Source organism: Rhipicephalus microplus, chromosome 6 (assembly GCF_043290135.1).
Source record: "Rhipicephalus microplus isolate Deutch F79 chromosome 6, USDA_Rmic, whole genome shotgun sequence".
NCBI lineage: Eukaryota > Metazoa > Arthropoda > Arachnida > Ixodida > Ixodidae > Rhipicephalus > Rhipicephalus microplus.
In genome coordinates, this window is record NC_134705.1 from 85,037,210 (window position 1) to 85,058,258 (window position 21,049).

Sequence of the window (21,049 nt, forward strand, 5' to 3'; positions counted from 1 at the left end):
CACTCCTACCTGCTTGGAACGCTGGCCGAGTTTGGTTTCCCGGAAGAGTTCGTCGCGGTCATCGCGCTCCTTTACCAGGACCTGCAGTGCTGCGTAGCTGTGAACGGTGCCACGACCGACTCTTTCCCGTACACAAGAGGTATCAGGCAGGGGTGCCCGTTAGGCCCGACCCTTTTCGTCCTTTCCATCGAGCCACTCATAACATCTGTGGCCAGCGACGAACGCATCAGGGGCCTGCCACTAACGGGCCTGGAGGAGTTGAAGATCCTGGCCTTCGCGGACGACCTCTCACTCTTTCTAAGAGATGCACGCAGTCTCGTTCGCTTCCGCCAGGTATTCAGCACCTATGCCGCCGCATCGGGAGCAAGGCTAAACGAAGCCAAGAGTAAGGCCTTGCTCTTTGGCCCTTTTCCGGCTGAGGCTATTGGGACGATCGAGGCTGTCTCTGCTGTGAAAGTCCTGGGAGTGCTATTCACCTGCGAGGGTGTGGCGGCATCCACCTGGCGTAGAGTGATAGACAGGGCCCACCTACTTATTGAACGCGCCAAGCTCTCCGACCTTACCCTGCGTGACAAAGCCGTAGCGGTGAAGACCAGCATCTGCGCCCTCGCCTCCCACGTTAGCCGAGTGACCACCATGCCCACCAGAATTGCGAACCACCTCAACCAGCTCATAACAGCTTTTATGTGGGATGGCAACCCCCCGCCAGTCAAGCGCCACCTTCTGCAGCTCGCACCGAGCGAGGGAGGACTTGGCCTCCCCCATGTCCAGACCACGAGCAAGATCCTCGCCTTGAAGACCGCCCGTGCGCTAGCGCAGAAGAGCGACTATGCGGGCAGGGGTTTACTCCTCTACTGGAGCAGCGCGGGCAACGACTGGCTTGAAGCGGGTGGCCACTCCGGACCCTTTGCCGAGTCGCCCTCCCCCTTTTATAGGGTGGCGGCAGCGACCATGCGTATGCTCGCAAAGGAGGTCCCTGGATGCGAGATCGAGTCCGACCCGCCAGCCAGACTGGTCGAGACACTCACGGCCCACCAGCTCGACGAAGACGACAAGCGACGTGCCAGGCGAGCGATGCGAGAAATCGCCACGTTCAGTCGAGACACCCCCCGCGAGGTCCAAGACTTCCTTTGGAAACGGGCGTGGAACGTCCTCCCCACGAGGCAAAGGTTACACCATTTCGGTATCGTTCCCGACGCCCGCTGCCCGAACTGCCGAGAGACAGAAACACAAGACCACGCGCTCCTAAACTGCCCTGCTGCGAGACCCGTATGGCGCATGATTGCGCAGTGCTTCGGCATCCGCCCTCCGCCAAACCACAGACGCAACAAGGGCACCTTCGCGCGAGTGGTCTTCGCCCTCACTCTCTTTGTGATATGGCAGCGCCGTTCGCTAGCAGAGGCGAGGAGGAAGCCCGTTAGAGCCGCGTACCCCACAGTGAGCCGAATCAAGCGATTGGTGTGGGCGCACCTCTCGGAGGAGTTGGAGGCTAGTGGCGAGGAATCCTTCCTCCGGCGCTGGCACACCAGATTTTTCTTCCTGCGCAATGGTAAATTAGTGTCCCCCCTAATCCCCTATTAACTACCCCCCCAACTCTGTAACCAAGCGGGGCCACCCCCCCCCCCCTTATAGCACAAGCACAGACATGTAGCCCTTCCCTCGGTCGTAGTTACACCGATATTAAGGCGTGCTCCATGCACGAGGTTTCTTCTGGCCCCCCCCCTGTTAACCGCCCCCCCCCCCCGTAGTGTTTATGTTTGTTTGCGGGAGTGCCGCTTATCTTTGTATAAAGTTTCCTTTCGGCATGTAAATACGTAATAGATCATGTGCTTTCATTTCACTGTATCCATTGTTTATGTAAATAGGTTTTTGTATATTATATGATTTACTGTACAATACAGCTGTGTTCTTCTTGTGCCCAAATTGGGTCAAGTGCTGTTTTGAGTGTCATTACAGCCGAATTCCTGGCTGAGTATTTGTAAATATTTCTGTTCTGTTGCCGAATGTGTTGAGAGTCTAAATAAACTTCTCTTTGTAGTATCTGTTCTTATCAGCTTAATATCTGATACGGATCCTATTTGGATCCAAGATATTAAACTTATTTTTGTGATGCGGCGGAGTGCTTGAAGCTTGCTTCACCTCCGCCACGGGTTGGCCCGGTATTGCACTACCTCCGGGATCGGCCCACTCACCCCCTGCGGGGTGAGTTCGACAATAAATTCAATGATAGAAGGAGTGTTCGGATTTACCCATGATACCGGGGTAAACGGCTTGGGTGCGTCGAGTGTCCGAGACGGTGGCGGCACGCCGCCCCGGCTGACGCGGTATTCGCGTGCAGGGAGTGCGCTAGCTGTGTTTACACTTACGATTGCTCTGGGAAAATAAATGTTTCCGTGTGTATTTCATATATGGAGGGTCTCTTTTATTTTGTTATGTTCACACGTACATACTCAAGTTTCTTATTTTTTTTAACGTTCCTACTCATATTAATAAAACTATTGAGGAAATTATCATTACTGTTTCGGAGGAAAGCTAGAAGTGTGTATACGATGTGTATGCATGTGCGATGTGTATGTATGTATGTGTGTAGAAGTGTGTATGTATGTGCCAAGCTATTTCCGCTTTTCGAATTCACCCGTTTCGCAACGAAAAATAAAAAAAGCCTCTAGAAAATGGGGTTTGGTTGGTGTTTCTGTTTACAGTTGCAGTGGCAAGCGAAGGCATTTTTATTTCACATCTTCACGCGGCGTCTGAACCTGAAGACGCGTGCTCTCGCCACGTCTACGCATCTACACTATTCCCCATCACAAATTAAAATCGCAAAGAACGCCACAGGACCCACTCCGCACACACCTGCTGTACGGTGGAGCGGCAAAGCCCCGATGTGCTTTTCCTATGTCCACTGACCTTTGGGGTTTGACGTCCCAAAACCACCATATGATTATGGGAAAATTTCGACCACCTGGGGTTCTTTCACGTGCACCCTAATCTGAGCACAGGGAAATGCAGCCGCCGCAGCCGGGATTCGATCCCACCACCTGCGGGTCAGCAGCCGAGTACCTTACGGCCATCAGACCACCACGGCGGGCATCGCCTTGTTGATCAAACACTTCATTTCTGAACACCATCTCATACCAGCTCATCCACCGTTGGCTCTCGTTAATTACAACGAACATCCTCGCACGCTCACCTCAATGGAATTGCCAGTTGCTGGAAGTTCCAAGAAAATTGCGCACTAGACGTTCGGACGCACCACGCACGTACCTGAAGCGACGTGGACCCCAGGACGCGTGAGATCACGCCCCGGGCGCGCTTTGCCTCCGTACCCACTCGTCACTCCTCACAGCTTCACTAAGCCGAGTATGTAGAAGTCGAAGAAGCAGAACAACAAACCAGCCAATCCCCCACAGTGGGTGTGAGCCACAAGTGAAGGTCAACAAAAACAAGCAACACCAGCGAGCGCAGTGACGAAGCTATCGTAATGGGGCGAAATAATCCACGAATATGGCTGCACGTTGACGCACGGTCGCATTTGTGCAACCACCCGTGTCTCCCGAAGACCGTCTGTCGCGCGTCTTCGACGAAAAGCGCAGGCGAGTACTTCTCCACTGATTTCCGCGACCACTTCACGACCGCCTTCGGCCGCCTCATGTCCGTCCGGCACGATCGACGGAGCGCCGCACCAGCGCCTCGTACACGCCACCATAGCACTCCTACCCCTCGGAATCAGCAAAACTCGGACGTTTTCGACCACGACAGACAGAACCTGCCGGCCCGTTGAACGCTTGAACGACATCGCAGCGTCAAGTCGCACACTCACGTTCCGTCACCCTCTGCCACATGATCCTTCATTCACCGGCTTCACAACCCACGCGGTAGACGTTTCGCACGCATTCCCGGGTCTGCCTTTCACGGCAGGACCTTCGTCGACCTCGGTGCGGTGTTCCGCCACGTCGGAACTTGCAAGGCATATGTTGAGCGTGCTGAAGCAGCCAAAGGCACCACCTTTTTGCCGATGATTGTGGGCGTCGTTGCAGAGGCGTTGCTTGGGCAGCCGGCGTAGAAGCCATGTTGGATGGGTGACGTATTCACATTTTGCACAGTCATTTTTTTTTTTTCCTTCCAGACTTTGGTGCTCGAGTTGGACATGTACACTATGCATCAGTTTTTAAAACAAATGCTGTAGCATCCCTCGCGACATGCCTGATAATGTTCGCCAGCAAGCATTTGGTGTGACGTCATGGGCGCATAGAGAGTACGCATGCAAGCAAGCACGCGTGGCTTCGACCTCTGGGAAAAAGAAGGTTTCAGTTTTAACATGTTTGTAAGCGAAACTAGAAACTTCAAGCGGACTGGGGATAAAAGCAATGCCGTGAAGCCAGCGCTGCCGCTGTCGGTGCACAATGCTGGTTGTGCATGGGTGGACGTCGGAATTGCTTTGCTACTGTTTGCCCGGCTTTTGGCCAGAACTAAGTACGAGGTGTGAAAGAATGGATTTTAATTACGTGCTAATGAATTGCATCGCTTCTCGGCCTTTTGGCTAAGATCAAAGTGTAGTCGTGTGGCTTGACCGCCCTGCACTTTTGATCTTCGTGGAAGCAACCGGAACCCGCCCGGTTACAGCGGCGTCTTTCTCCCTTCCCTCACCCAGCCCTATCCACGGCTACCACTGCTCTTGGGTGCCTGCTGCCTGCTGTTGCTGCCCGGATTGCTGCCTGCCTGCCTGGTGTTTAGCTGCCATCACCGCCCGGTCCTGCTCGCCTGGTTTCGGCGCTCGCTTCGCCGCCTGCTGCCTGGGTCCGCTCTCCTCCTCGCCGCCTGCCCAGCGGCGCTCGCTCGTCGCTGGCCTCGCCGCCCGCTCCGCTGCTTGGTCCTGCTGCCTGCTCGCCGCCTGCCCGCTCGCCGCCTGCCCAGCGGCGCTTGCTCGCCGCTACCGCCCGGGGCCGCCTGCTTGCCCCCTGCTCCCGCCTGCTGCTCCGGCGCCTCGCCAGCTATGTGGTCGCCCTGCTGGCCTCCCTGCCGCTGCTCCCGGGGACTCTCCCTGACCAGCGGTGGTCGCCGCGTCCCATGAGGCCGTCCCGACCTTCTGGCCGTCCCGCTTAGCGGGGCCGCTGGAACATGGCCTCCGGGGGCAACCCTGCTCCCGACGACAGCGAGGACGATGGCGACCCTCCCGTCCAGGAGCGCCAGCCTGAGCGTGAGGGTACCACCCTCACGCTCTTCTTTCCACTTCCGGCGACGTTTCTATGCTGCGAGGAGGGCTGCGCGACCGCCTACAACCCAGAAGTATGGACGTCGCGCCGCCAGTCGCTGCAGCGGCACCTCGAGGGGGAGCATGGCGTGCGGATAACCCGGACGGTATACCACTGCACCATTTGCGGCGCTACGCTGGGGAAACGGCCGACAACGCATGGCTGCCTGGTGAACCTTCCAGCTGCTGCCCCTCCCCCCCCTCACCGGCACCAGTGCCCGACCTGCTCGAGCTCCTTCACGTCAAGGAAGGGGCTCTACAATCATGAGCAACGGCACCGGAGGGAGGAGGCACTTTTGGCCCGGCAGAACGCTACTGCCGGTCCACCACCAGCAGCCGCTGTGGCCGGTCCTTCAGGAGAGTCCTGCCGTGCAGGGGACACCAGGACTCCACCTCATCAGCCTCCACCTGGACCGGCTACACCCCCACATCCCCCCCTTTTGTCGGCCGTTTCCCCCACGCAGGCTGAGGGCGAGCTGACGGCGGACCAATGCCCCCCTGCCCCAAGCACCGTGACTGGGCCTCCCTCACAGGAGGTCACACCTGCTCCTTTGGACGGAGATGGGGCCCTGGGGGAGCCTGCACTCGGAGCAACGCCCGTCGTCTCGACGAGTCAGCTGCTTCGTGACTCTGCGGACGACGACGGCACGGAGAGCGCGCCTGTGCACCAGGCGGACGATGCGGGTGACGACCAGCCGGGTGGTGACTCCAACCAGGCAGTACCTGCAGGCGATGACGACAGCTCCTCGGAGGAGTACGCCAGCCCAGCTGTGGACGACACCGAGGAGCCAGCTCACCAGCAGATGGGGCGCGTCGTCGAGTTGTCGGCGCCTACCGAGCAGGCGACGACACTCGCAAACAACTTTGGCGAAGCGGGGCGAGAACCCGCCGAACCGACAGCGCCCCATGGCGACGTCACCGGCAGCAACTACGGTACACAGGACGAGGCAGCTGACACCCTGGGGCCCGAGAGCGCCTGGTTCCTGGCGGAGGTGACGGCAGAGCTACGTGACCTTGGCCGGAGCCCTGTGTCAGAGGAGCAATGGGCGCGGTTCGAGCCCATCCTGGACCGCGCCGAGGCAGCCATCGTTGACCATCTTCGGCTGCCCTGTCGGGGCTCACGCCAAACACCACCTCGGCGTGAGATAAACCCCGACAATGCTTCTCTCATACAGGGACTTTACAGGAGAAACCGGCGACGGGCCGTCCGCCTCATTGCGGAGGGCCCGTCCGAGCTCTGCCCCATCAACCCAGGCACCCTTCAAGGCCACTTCACCGAACTCTGGGCCCCGGTAGCCGTGGATACAACGCTCCTCAGGTCACGAGCCCCCACAACAGAGGAGATGGACACGTGCCCCTTCCTGCCAGACGAAGTCGCAGCCAAGCTCCGAAGGTGCGAAAGCACAGCTCCTGGGGAGGACCGTCTGACCTACCACCACTGGAGGCAGGTGGATCCTGACGGGCGGTTCCTGGCGGCGGTGTTCAACATCTGTCTCTTACACCGCCGCACACCCCAGAGCTGGAAATCATCGAGGACGATCCTGATTTACAAGAAGGGTGACCGCGAGGATCCTACAAACTGGCGACCCATTGCCCTTGGTCGAACGATCGCCAAACTGTATGCCGGGTGTCTCACGACCCGGCTGCAGCGGTGGTTGGGCGACCATGCGGTCTTGTCCAGGTGTCAGAAGGGCTTCCTGCCGTACGATGGGGTGTTTGAACACAACTTCGTGCTGCAGGGACGCCTGGATGACGCCAGGACAAAAGGTGGGGAGCTGTGCGTAGGTTTCCTCGACTACGCCAATGCCTTTGGCTCGGTCGCCCATCAGGCCCTCGTTGAGGCTGTCCGCGGCGCCGGCGCAGGGGAGACCTTCGCGGAGATCGTGGAGGAGCTCTACCGCGCCAACACCACCTGCGTCGTGGCAGCAGCTGGCACCACGGAGCCAATCCCCATCAGAGCTGGCCTGAGGCAGGGATGTCCACTGAGCGGCCTGCTATTCAACTTGGTGGTGGATCCAGTCATCAGGGCAGTGCAGGGAGGCGATAAGCAGCACAACATCCTTGCTTACGCCGATGATCTGACTCTGCTCGCTGCGGACCCCACCACCTTGCAGCGCCGTCTCAACGTCGTGACAGCCCTCTCGGACCGGCTGGGACTGCGACTCAAGCCCGCCAAGTGCCGCACCCTCCACCTATCCGGGCGCTATCCGGTGGGCACACGGCCCACCACTTTCACCGTTGGAGGCGTCCCGGTTCCGGCACTGGCGGACTACGAGGGGCATCGTTTCCTGGGGCGACCTGTGGGCTTTCGGGTCCTCCCGGACCAAACGACCGTCGACGAGGCCATCCACCTGGGCAGGAAGCTACTCTCCTCAATGCTCACCCCGTGGCAGAGGCTGGATGCAATTAAAACTTTTTTATATCCAGCTCTTAACTTTGCCATGCGGGTGGGCCTCGCCAGCAAGGGAGAGTGGCAGCGTTTGGATGACGAGCTCCGCCCCCTCATCAAGAAGACCCTGTACGTTCCGGCCAGGGCATCTAACGACTACGTGTACGGGAGCGCACGGGCCGGCACTGCAGGGATCCCTTTGGCGGCGGAGCTGAGTGACATCTGCCGGGTGGACGGGGCCTTCAAGCTCCTGACGTCGACGGACACGGAGGTTCGGGAGCGGGCAAGGGAGGCGCTGCACCAGGTGGTCTCCAGGCGGCTCCGACGCGATGCTGACGGCGAGGACATCGAGGCCTACCTCTCGGGCGACACGGAAGGCGACTTCAGACAGACCCCCACTCAACTTCAGTCTGTCTGGACGGAGGCCCGCAAAGCCTCCCGTCGCCTAACTGTTGCCTGGGAGCTACAAGACCAGGGCGCCCGCATCACCTGCGGGGAGGCCACGGTGTCCGCGCGGAACCGGAACAAGCTGGTGAGAACTCTCCGGGCCATCCTCAGCCAGAACCGGGACCGTTCCCTCGAGGCGAAGCCAAACCAGGGCAAGGCGATGGCGTGTGTAGCGGCGGACCCCGCTAACTCGCACTTCATGCGGACCGGCCGCTACACCAGGTTCAAGGAGTGGCGCTTCATTCATCGAGCCCGGCTTAATCTCCTCCCCCTCAACGGCACACGTACCTGGGTACCTGCAGCTGATAAACGGTGCCGACGCTGCGGGTACACGGAGGAGACGCTGCCGCACGTACTCTGCCATTGTATGCGGCAGAGCCGGGCAATGACGGAGCGCCACAACGCCATCGTCGCACGTATCAAGAAGGCTGCCCTGGGAAGGTTCACCGTCATCGGGGAGAACCAACAGGTCGGACTTCCCGGCCTGCGACCTGACCTGGTCCTGGCACGAGGCGAGGAAGCCTTGATCCTGGACGTCTGCTGCCCTTTCGACAACAGACTGCAGGCGTTCCAGGAAGCCCGGAGGCTTAAGGAGGAGAAGTACGCCCCCTTACAGCGACATCTCCTCCGACGGTTCCAGCGCGTTTCCGTCGAAGCCATCGTCGTCGGCTGCCTGGGGTCGTGGGATCCGGCTAACGATCGTGTCACGCGCAGACTGTGTTCAAAGAACTATCTGCGGACAATGAAACGCTTGTGCGTCAGTGACACGATCGCAGCTTCCACGGACATTTACCGCCGCCACATCGGTGTACAGTGACATTGTATAGCCAAAGTTTTTAGAGTTGCGATTTTTTCCATATTTTTAGACTTATACACCTTTACAGTTTTACCGTTTTTAACTTATGTGTACTAACAGTTTTTAACCCTTTTGTTACCGGATTTTAACTTTTACACTTATACTAAGTTTTCTCTTTGAGTTTTTTCCTAACCATTATGATGTTTTTGTACGTGAAAATTGAATAAAAAGTCTGTTCTTATCAGCTTAATATCTGATACGGATCCTATTTGGATCCAAGATATTAAACTTATTTTTGTGATGCGGCGGAGTGCTTGAAGCTTGCTTCACCTCCGCCACGGGTTGGCCCGGTATTGCACTACCTCCGGGATCGGCCCACTCACCCCCTGCGGGGTGAGTTCGACAATAAATTCAATGATAGAAGGAGTGTTCGGATTTACCCATGATACCGGGGTAAACGGCTTGGGTGCGTCGAGTGTCCGAGACGGTGGCGGCACGCCGCCCCGGCTGACGCGGTATTCGCGTGCAGGGAGTGCGCTAGCTGTGTTTACACTTACGATTGCTCTGGGAAAATAAATGTTTCCGTGTGTATTTCATATATGGAGGGTCTCTTTTATTTTGTTATGTTCACACGTACATACTCAAGTTTCTTATTTTTTTTAACGTTCCTACTCATATTAATAAAACTATTGAGGAAATTATCATTACTGTTTCGGAGGAAAGCTAGAAGTGTGTATACGATGTGTATGCATGTGCGATGTGTATGTATGTATGTGTGTAGAAGTGTGTATGTATGTGCCAAGCTATTTCCGCTTTTCGAATTCACCCGTTTCGCAACGAAAAATAAAAAAAGCCTCTAGAAAATGGGGTTTGGTTGGTGTTTCTGTTTACAGTTGCAGTGGCAAGCGAAGGCATTTTTATTTCACATCTTCACGCGGCGTCTGAACCTGAAGACGCGTGCTCTCGCCACGTCTACGCATCTACACTATTCCCCATCACAAATTAAAATCGCAAAGAACGCCACAGGACCCACTCCGCACACACCTGCTGTACGGTGGAGCGGCAAAGCCCCGATGTGCTTTTCCTATGTCCACTGACCTTTGGGGTTTGACGTCCCAAAACCACCATATGATAATGGGAAAATTTCGACCACCTGGGGTTCTTTCACGTGCACCCTAATCTGAGCACAGGGAAATGCAGCCGCCGCGGCCGGGATTCGATCCCACCACCTGCGGGTCAGCAGCCGAGTACCTTACGGCCATCAGACCACCACGGCGGGCATCGCCTTGTTGATCAAACACTTCATTTCTGAACACCATCTCATACCAGCTCATCCACCGTTGGCTCTCGTTAATTACAACGAACATCCTCGCACGCTCACCTCAATGGAATTGCCAGTTGCTGGAAGTTCCAAGAAAATTGCGCACTAGACGTTCGGACGCACCACGCACGTACCTGAAGCGACGTGGACCCCAGGACGCGTGAGATCACGCCCCGGGCGCGCTTTGCCTCCGTACCCACTCGTCACTCCTCACAGCTTCACTAAGCCGAGTATGTAGAAGTCGAAGAAGCAGAACAACAAACCAGCCAATCCCCCACAGTGGGTGTGAGCCACAAGTGAAGGTCAACAAAAACAAGCAACACCAGCGAGCGCAGTGACGAAGCTATCGTAATGGGGCGAAATAATCCACGAATATGGCTGCACGTTGACGCACGGTCGCATTTGTGCAACCACCCGTGTCTCCCGAAGACCGTCTGTCGCGCGTCTTCGACGAAAAGCGCAGGCGAGTACTTCTCCACTGATTTCCGCGACCACTTCACGACCGCCTTCGGCCGCCTCATGTCCGTCCGGCACGATCGACGGAGTGCCGCACCAGCGCCTCGTACACGCCACCATAGCACTCCTACCCCTCGGAATCAGCAAAACTCGGACGTTTTCGACCACGACAGACAGAACCTGCCGGCCCGTTGAACGCTTGAACGACATCGCAGCGTCAAGTCGCACACTCACGTTCCGTCACCCTCTGCCACATGATCCTTCATTCACCGGCTTCACAACCCACGCGGTAGACGTTTCGCACGCATTCCCGGGTCTGCCTTTCACGGCAGGACCTTCGTCGACCTCGGTGCGGTGTTCCGCCACGTCGGAACTTGCAAGGCATATGTTGAGCGTGCTGAAGCAGCCAAAGGCACCACCTTTTTGCCGATGATTGTGGGCGTCGTTGCAGAGGCGTTGCTTGGGCAGCCGGCGTAGAAGCCATGTTGGATGGGTGACGTATTCACATTTTGCACAGTCATTTTTTTTTTTTTTCCTTCCTTCCAGACTTTGGTGCTCGAGTTGGACATGTACACTATGCATCAGTTTTTAAAACAAATGCTGTAGCATCCCTCGCGACATGCCTGATAATGTTCGCCAGCAAGCATTTGGTGTGACGTCATGGGCGCATAGAGAGTACGCATGCAAGCAAGCACGCGTGGCTTCGACCTCTGGGAAAAAGAAGGTTTCAGTTTTAACATGTTTGTAAGCGAAACTAGAAACTTCAAGCGGACTGGGGATAAAAGCAATGCCGTGAAGCCAGCGCTGCCGCTGTCGGTGCACAATGCTGGTTGTGCATGGGTGGACGTCGGAATTGCTTTGCTACTGTTTGCCCGGCTTTTGGCCAGAACTAAGTACGAGGTGTGAAAGAATGGATTTTAATTACGTGCTAATGAATTGCATCGCTTCTCGGCCTTTTGGCTAAGATCAAAGTGTAGTGGTGGCTTGACCGCCCTGCACTCCCTGATCTTCGTAGAGGCAACCGGATACCCGCCCGGTTACAGCGGAGTCTTTCTCCCTCGCTCCCACCCACCCCTTGTCCACTGCTGCTACTCGGATTCGGCCGCCTCCTGCTGCCTGCCTGCTGCCCTGGTGTTGCTGCCCTGGTTTTGCTGCCGTGGTCCTGCTGCCCCAGGACCTGCTGCCCTGCCGTCTGGTCGTGCCTGCTGTTTGGTCCTGCCTGCTGCTTGCCGGTGCTGCGCCTGCCGTCCTGGTCCTGCCGCAGCCGCACTCGGGGGCCTCCCTGGCCCCGCCATGGTCGCCATCGACCACCCTGTCCTCGCCGAGGCCCCCTGGCCCTCACGCCTAGCGTGGCAATAGGGTCATGGCCTCCGGGGGTCCAACCCTGGACTCCAGCGAGGATGACGGCGACCCCCCTTGGCAGGAGCGCCAGCCGGTGCGCAACGGGAGTACACTTGTAGTGTACTTCCCCGTGCCTCCTGCCATCGAGTGCTGCGAGCTCGGCTGCGGGGCCACCTACAACCCGGCCACATGGACCTCTCGGCGGCAGTCCCTGGAGCGGCACCTGGAGGCGGAGCACGGAGCCAGAATTACGAGCACCTCCTACATCTGCTCGTTATGCGGCGACGTCCTGGGCCAAAGACCAATGGCCCATGTCAACAAATGCCTGGCCAACGTTCCCACCGCCGCCCCTCCCCCGCGTTTCCGGCACCAATGCGATAAGTGCCCAAGGTCCTTCCCCGCAAGGAAGGGCCTTCACAACCATCAACAGTGGCACTTGAGGGAGGAGGCGAAGCAGGCCAGGCAAAACGTCGCCGCAGGTGCTCCGCCCCGACAGCCGCCCACCAGCGCCACCGGTTCCACCAGTCCCCACCAGCAGGCCTCGTCCGGACGTGCCGCCACTCCGGGGACACCCCCAGTGGTGGCCCCCTCTCCCTCGCAGAGTGGCACCGGCTCTTCACCGGGCGAGACGGACCAGCAGCAGCGGGCCACCGCTTCACCCACCCAAAGCGCCGCCGCAGGACCCTCTCCACAGGAGGTCCTGCCTACCCCCCTGCCAGGCGGCGTCGAGGATGCGGCGGGCAGCCCAGCTGACCACCAGGCAGCACGACCGAGTTCCCCCTCGGACGAGTACTGCAGTCCTGCAGAGGGGGAGCTTCCAGAGCAGACTGCGGGGCGAGCCATCGGGAGTCCACCACCACCTTCTCCCGAGGCGATGACACCCCGCAGAGTCAACCGACACAGCGGCAGCGCATACGGCACCCAGGAGGAGATGGCCGACACCGCCGGACCAGAGAGTGCCTGGGTCCTAGCTGAGATGACGGCGGAGCTGCGGGCACTAAGCCGGTTGCCCGTATCTGAGGAGGAGTGGGCGCGGTTCGAAACCATCCTGGACCGCGCAGAGGCAGCCATTACTGACCACCTGAGGCTGCCCAATCGGGACTCGCGCCAAACACCACCTCGGCGCGAGATTAATCCCGATAACCCCTCCCAGATACAGGCTCTTTACAGGAGGAACCGGCGCCGTGCCGTCCGCCTGATTGCGGAGGGCCCTTCGCAGCTCTGCCCCATTGACCCAGGCACGCTTCAAAGCTACTACACCCGCCTCTGGTCGCCGGCAGCAGTGGACACTACAATCCTAAGGACGCGAGCCCCCACCAACGAGGAACTGGACCTCTGCCCCTTCTTGGACGACGAGGTCGCAGCCAAGCTCGGAAGGTGCGAGAGTACAGCTCCGGGAGAGGACCGCCTCACTTACCACCACTGGAGGCAGGTGGACCCTGAAGGGCGGTACCTTGCGGCGGTATTCAACGTCTGCCTCAAATACCGCCGCACACCCCGGAGCTGGAAGTCGACGAGGACGATCCTCATTCACAAGAAGGGCGACCGCGAGGACCCCACAAACTGGCGACCCATTGCCCTTGGTCGAACGATCGCCAAACTGTATGCCGGGTGTCTCACCACGCGGCTGCAGCGGTGGTTGGGCGACCATGCGGTACTGTCCAGGTGTCAGAAGGGCTTCCTGCCGCACGATGGGGTGTTCGAACACAACTTCGTGCTGCAGGGACGCCTGGACGACGCCAGGACGGGAGGTGGGGAGCTGTGCGTGGGGTTCCTCGACTACGCCAACGCTTTCGGCTCGGTCGCCCATGAGGCCCTCGTCGACGCTGTCCGCGGCGCCGGCGCGGGGGAGCCCTTCGCGGAGATTGTGGAGGAACTCTACCGCGCCAACACCACCTGCGTCGTGGCAGCTGACGGCACCACGGAGCCAATCGCCATCGGAGCGGGCCTACGCCAAGGCTGTCCCCTGAGCGGCCTGCTGTTCAACCTGGTGGTGGACCCCATCATCAGAGCGGTGCAGGGAGGCGATAGGCAACACAACATCCTTGCCTACGCCGATGATCTGACGCTGCTCGCCGGGGATCCCGCCACCTTGCAGCGCCGCCTCAACGTGGTGACGGCCCTTTCGGACCCGCTCGGGCTGCGACTGAAGCCTGCCAAGTGCCGCACCCTCCACCTGTCCGGGCGCTACCCGGTGGGCACACGGCCCACCACTTTCACCGTGGGGAGCGTCCCGGTCCCGGCACTTGCGGACTTCGAGGGGCACCGGTTCCTGGGGCGTCCTGTGGGGTTTCGGGTGCTACCGGACCAGACAACGGTCGACGAGGCCATCCATCTCGGCAGACGGCTGCTCTCCTCCATGCTCACCCCATGGCAGAGGCTGGATTCTATTAAAACATTTCTATATCCAGCCCTCAACTTCGCCATGCGGGTGGGCCTTGCCAGCAAAGGAGAGTGGCATCGCTTGGACGAGGAGCTTCGCCCGCTGATCAAGAAGACCCTGTATGTGCCGGCCAGAGCGTCAAATGAGTATGTGTACGGGAGCGCACATGCCGGCACTGCAGGGATCCCTCTTGCGGCGGAGCTCAGCGACATCTGCCGGGTGGACGGGGCCTTCAAGCTCCTGTCGTCGACTGATCTGGAGGTCCGGGAGCGAGCGAGGGAGGAGCTCAACCGGGTGGTGTCGAGGCGGCTGAGGCGACCGGCGGACACGGACGACACCGAGGCCTACCTCTCAGGCGAAACGGAGGGCGACTTCCGGCAGACTGCGACCCAGCTGCAGTCTGTCTGGACGGAGGCACGCAAAGCCTCCCGTCGCCTGTCCGTCGCCTGGGAGCTACTGGACCAGGGCGCCCGCATCACCTGCGGAGAGGCCACGGTGTCAGCGCGGAACCGAAACAAGCTCATCAAGATCCTTCGGGCCATCCTAAACCAGGACCGGGACCGTTCTCTCCAGGAGAAGCCGTCCCAGGGCAAGGCGATGGCATGTGTAGCGGCGGACCCCGCCAGTTTCCACTTCATGAGGTCCGGCCGCTACACTCGCTTCAAGGAGTGGCGCTTCATTCATCGAGCCCGGCTGAATCTCCTCCCCCTGAACGGCACAAGAACGTGGGTGCCCGCAGCTGACAAGAGGTGCCGACGCTGCGGGTACGGGGAGGAGACCCTGCCGCACGTCCTCTGCCACTGCATGCGGCAGAGCCGGGCCTTGACAGAGCGCCACAACGCCATCGTTGCGCGCCTCAAGAAGGCGGCCCTGGAGCGGTTCACCGTCATCGGGGAGAACCAGCAGGTCGGCGTCCCCGGCTTGCGACCCGACCTCGTCCTGGCCCGTGGTGAGGAAGCCCTGATCCTGGACGTCTGCTGTCCCTTCGACAACCGTATGCAGGCGTTCCAGGAGGCTCGGAGGGTCAAGGAGGAGAAGTACGCCCCTCTACAGCGTCATCTCCTCCAGCGGTTCCAGCGCGTGTCCGTCGACGCCATCGTCGTAGGCTGCCTCGGCTCGTGGGATCCGGCCAACGATCGTGTCTGCCGCAGGTTCTGCTCCAGGAGCTACCTGCGGACCATGAAAAGACTTTGCGTTTCAGACACGATCGCTGCCTCTACGGACATTTATCGTGGCCATATAGGCGTTTTGTAAATAGTTTTTTAATCGAGAAGCGATACCGCGTTTTTTATTGTTATACGCTTTTATTCATACTAACACCACTAACTCTTTTTTAGCCTTTTTGTTACCTGGTTTTATTTATACACCTTTTATTGCCGTTCTTTGTTATGTTATATAACCATGTATGATGTTTTGTGTACTAAGTATAATAAAAAAATTCTGTTCTTATCAGCTTAATATCTGATACGGATCCTATTTGGATCCAAGATATTAAACTTATTTTTGTGATGCGGCGGAGTGCTTGAAGCTTGCTTCACCTCCGCCACGGGTTGGCCCGGTATTGCACTACCTCCGGGATCGGCCCACTCACCCCCTGCGGGGTGAGTTCGACAATAAATTCAATGATAGAAGGAGTGTTCGGATTTACCCATGATACCGGGGTAAACGGCTTGGGTGCGTCGAGTGTCCGAGACGGTGGCGGCACGCCGCCCCGGCTGACGCGGTATTCGCGTGCAGGGAGTGCGCTAGCTGTGTTTACACTTACGATTGCTCTGGGAAAATAAATGTTTCCGTGTGTATTTCATATATGGAGGGTCTCTTTTATTTTGTTATGTTCACACGTACATACTCAAGTTTCTTATTTTTTTTAACGTTCCTACTCATATTAATAAAACTATTGAGGAAATTATCATTACTGTTTCGGAGGAAAGCTAGAAGTGTGTATACGATGTGTATGCATGTGCGATGTGTATGTATGTATGTGTGTAGAAGTGTGTACGTATGTGCCAAGCTATTTCCGCTTTTCGAATTCACCCGTTTCGCAACGAAAAATAAAAAAAGCCTCTAGAAAATGGGGTTTGGTTGGTGTTTCTGTTTACAGTTGCAGTGGCAAGCGAAGGCATTTTTATTTCCCATCTTCACGCGGCGTCTGAACCTGAAGACGCGTGCTCTCGCCACGTCTACGCATCTACACTATTCCCCATCACAAATTAAAATCGCAAAGAACGCCACAGGACCCACTCCGCACACACCTGCTGTACGGTGGAGCGGCAAAGCCCCGATGTGCTTTTCCTATGTCCACTGACCTTTGGGGTTTGACGTCCCAAAACCACCATATGATTATGGGAAAATTTCGACCACCTGGGGTTCTTTCACGTGCACCCTAATCTGAGCACAGGGAAATGCAGCCGCCGCGGCCGGGATTCGATCCCACCACCTGCGGGTCAGCAGCCGAGTACCTTACGGCCATCAGACCACCACGGCGGGCATCGCCTTGTTGATCAAACACTTCATTTCTGAACACCATCTCATACCAGCTCATCCACCGTTGGCTCTCGTTAATTACAACGAACATCCTCGCACGCTCACCTCAATGGAATTGCCAGTTGCTGGAAGTTCCAAGAAAATTGCGCACTAGACGTTCGGACGCACCACGCACGTACCTGAAGCGACGTGGACCCCAGGACGCGTGAGATCACGCCCCGGGCGCGCTTTGCCTCTGTCACAGAACGAGCGCTAAAAAAGAGAGCGCGCCGCCAAATCCTTGCGACAACGGGCGGTAGAAACGCCGCGAGGTAAAAAGAAAAAAAAAGAAAGCAAACATCCAAGGCTCCCGGGCGCGCGCTCTCCCCGCAGAAGCACGGCTTCGCAGACGAACCTCCTCACCCCACAGCGGCGGCCGGGCAAGCGCTAGAAATTTCCAGAACGAGGGAGGCGTGGCTACGCCGAGCTGAGTCACCCGACGCGGAGGGCTGACAAACCGTCTCGCCTCTCTCCAGCCTTCGCTGCGTATCGCGCCGACGAAAGGACGAGAAAATTCTGGAAAGTGGCGCGGAAGGTATTTAATCGAGCGGCCGAGACGAGAAAGCAGGAGGTGACGGAAGTTAACGCCAGAGCGCGTAGGAATTCCGCCGTGTAGTCGGCGAAGGTTCTGCCCGTAGTGACAGAACAGGAGGAGACGGAAGTGAGCGCCAGAGTGCGTAGAGAGATTCCGCCGTGTAGTCGGCGAAGTTTTTGGTCCGTAGGGACGGCTCGAGCTACAGGCAAGAGCGTGGGTTTACCGCTATCGAGCGAAGACGCGGGCAACAGCTGCGTGTGTGAAGCCGACGGATTTCCGGCGAAGAAGTTGAAGTTGGAAGAGTGGCCAATTGAAGACGGGAGGTTTCCTGGAAGAGAACTTCGAGAGCTGCGGAACGACAACAACGCTGGACTTTGAGTGAGTGATTCTCGGAAGAGTATCATTCAGACTTTTGTTCCAAGGACTTTGGACTGAATAGGTTTTATATCTCTTTGGTCTTTAAGTGTCTTGGTTGTTCAATGCATGCGACTGCATTGTAGTGCGTATTGTTGTCTGTGTCCGTTGTTTCAAGTGTGGTTGATTGTACTGTGTAGTACATTGTTTGTTTGGTGACGTATTGTATGTAACTATTGTGGAGTGTGCATACGTGTGTATTGCGTTTTGATCTGCCGTTAATGAGAATATAATTTTGTTTGTTTATCAACTCTCGGCTCTGTCTTGTTCTTTGGGCCACAGCCGGCGTCCGCTGGCGCACCAATAAGGACCACTTCTAAATTGTCCACGCTTTCGTGGTGCGGTTCGGGGGGCCGATACTTCGGCTCTTGGAATTAGCCCGGCGATCGCCTCCCTAGTAACGGGACAGGTGTGACAATTAATCTGGCGTCCGCGAAACAGGACCTTTTGGTGCACAGTGTGTCCAGAGTAGTGAGAAAGAGCCTCGAGTTGTTGATAGTGCTATCGGAACGATTTTGTGTGTTGTTCAGTGTTCTCGTTAACGAGTGCAGGGGAGTGTTCCGATAGACAGATTTAGGCAGATACTTTTTGCACGCGGCAAGGTTTTATTTACGAGTTGCGAGACACAATGGATCTCGAAAAGTTAGTTGCGCTTGGTGAGAAGATGGGTCTTTCCGGCGCCGAACTACGGAAATGGGTAAGCCAGAAGGAGAAAGAGGCGGTGGAGAGAGAGAGGTTGGCAGCTGAGAGAGCCAAGGAAGAAAAAGCAGCTGAGTTGGAGCGAGAGAGGTTGGCGGCAGAGAGGGCCAAGGAAGAAAAGGCAGCTGAGTTGGAGAGAGAAAGGCTGGCCGCTGAAAGGGCGAGAGAAGAAAGAGAAGCAAAGGAGCGACAGCTGAAGGAAGAAAGAGAGCAGCAATTGAAGTTGGAGCTGGAGAGAGAGAAGTTGGCAGCCGAAAGGGCGAGAGAAGAAAGAGAAGCGAGGGAGCGCCAGCTGAAAGAAGAAAGAGAAGCGGAGATGGCTGAAAGAGAACGGCAGCGGCAGCACGAAATTGAACTCGAGCGGCTCCGTTTGCAACAGCGAAACGAAACTCCCGTCCAAGCTAGAGTTGAAAGCAGCGAACGGGAAGATCACGGCTTCCGCTTGAACCCAAGCAAGCTGCTCGTAGCGTTTGATGAAAGGAAGGACGACCTAGACGCGTACCTCCACAGATTTGAGACGATTGCGAGGAGCCAGAATTGGCCGGAACAGCAATGGGCAACTGCTTTGAGTACCTGCTTGAGTGGTGAAGCGCTCAGTGTGTACGGTAGGCTGACGCCGACCGATGCGGCCAACTATGCAAAGGTGAAAGCTGCTTTGTTGAAGCGATTTAGATTCACTGTGGAAGGATTCCGGGACAGATTTCGGACAGGAAAGCCAGCTGATGGTGAAACGGCTACGCAGTATGCCGCCCGACTTTGCCATTATTTTGACAGATGGATTGAACTTTCAGGGACAGCACAGGAGTACGAAGAGCTTAGAGAGCTCCTAATTAGAGAACAATTTCTTACTAGTTGCCACCCAAGCCTGTCGCTGTACTTGAAAGAGAGGAGAGCTAAGTCACTTGAAGACATGCTTGAATTAGCTGATCAATTCTTGGAAGCGCAAGGTGGCACTAATTTGGCCAAAGTCAAGAAGGAGGGTCCCGAGGATTCGAAGAAATCGGCTCCTGAGGAAAAGAAGCATGCACCGGAGAAAATTCCGCGATGTTTTCTGTGTAACCGAGTGGGTCACCGTGCTAGCCACTGCCGAACTAACTTCACGAGCCCCACGGTTGTAAAATGTTTCAAGTGTGGTCAGACTGGGCACAAAGCAGATGCATGTCGAAACGGAGCGAGTCAAACTCACCAGGTATCCTGTGTGCAAGCGGCACCGAAATCCGGTGATAATGCCGTCACCGATGGATTCGTAGAGTTGAAGAATGGGGAGAAAATTCCTATCGTGGGTGCTGTAATGTCAAAACAGCCAACCGGTGTTACGAAAGGAATGCCAACGCTGCCTGGAAAAGTTGCGGGCAAAAAGATTACGGTGTTAAGAGATACCGGCAGCTCCACTGTTATCGTGAGGAGAAATTTGGTACGGGAAAGAGAGTTGACAGGCAGAACGAAACCGGTTTGCCTAATTGACCGTACGGTCCGGATGCTTCCCGAAGCAGAAATTGAGGTTGAAACCCCGTACTTCAGCGGGAAGGTTACTGCTTTATGCATGACGACCCCCCTGTATGACCTTGTCATCGGAAACATCGACGGGGCGCGAGGGCCAAGTGATCCAGAATGTTTGGGAGAAGACCCGAAGATAGAGCCCTCGCCAACACAGCGGCCGCGAGATACAGTGGAGGAGCATCCCGTGACGGGTCTCACTAGAGCCCAAGGTGAAGCTGCGGCGCAAGAGACAGCGAAGGAGAAGACGATCGTGTCGAATGAGTCCACGGGCCGAGCAACTGGACTTACGTCGGCACGACCTCAACCGACAGACAGTATAAAGGAGACGGAGTTGGCCAGCCGGGCAAAATGTAGAGGCATTATCAAGCGGGTAAATAAACAGACAGGACCCGTCGAATGTAATGACGCGTTAACGGTGTCGGAAGAGACAACGATGGCTGAGACGACGCCTCAGATATCGTCGTGGGAAAGGGCTCGCCGAAAAAGAACGTGGAAACACAAGAATAGATCGAGCGAGCACCGCAAAAAGGGGCGCAAGCGCTGTTCGAAGTACTCAAGATAGGTGCTGAGGTGGAATCAGAATGTGTTCGGCAGGGCTGAGTGACATATGTTGTGTTAATATTCTTGTTATCCTGTGTCTCAAGTGTATGTCGAGTGAGTCAGTGTTCTGTGCGATGGTGTGATGTATAGTGTTGTATAATTGTTGGATAGACAGAACTTTGTACGGTTGTATTGTTTAGAATGTGTGATGAAGTGTTGTAGGCATGTACCTGTGGCTATATTTCATGTGTTGTGGAATTGAACTACAATGTACGATTGTATTGAGTGATATATTGTGAATGTGAAGTGTCATGAGCGACGGATTGTGTTACAGTCTGTGAGAATGTGTGGTGACTGTTCGCGCTCGTTTGTGTGGTTTTGAATATTATGAGATAATATTCTTAAAGTGGGGGGCAGTGTCACAGAACGAGCGCTAAAAAAGAGAGCGCGCCGC

At 56.7% G+C, this 21,049-nt stretch overlaps 2 non-coding genes and 1 pseudogene across 2 annotated transcripts; all 3 read left to right on the top strand.

The window, feature by feature from the left end:
• Window positions 1-1,984: 1,984 nt before the first annotated feature.
• LOC142766214 (U2 spliceosomal RNA) lies at window positions 1,985-2,193 on the top strand (annotated as a pseudogene).
• A 6,890-nt stretch (window positions 2,194-9,083) lies between these two features.
• Window positions 9,084-9,267, top strand: LOC142766328 (U2 spliceosomal RNA). Its single transcript, XR_012884499.1, has one exon. It is a non-coding gene; the product is annotated as a U2 spliceosomal RNA (small nuclear RNA).
• A 6,525-nt stretch (window positions 9,268-15,792) lies between these two features.
• LOC142766381 (U2 spliceosomal RNA) lies at window positions 15,793-15,976 on the top strand. Its single transcript, XR_012884510.1, has one exon. It is a non-coding gene; the product is annotated as a U2 spliceosomal RNA (small nuclear RNA).
• Window positions 15,977-21,049: the final 5,073 nt, after the last annotated feature.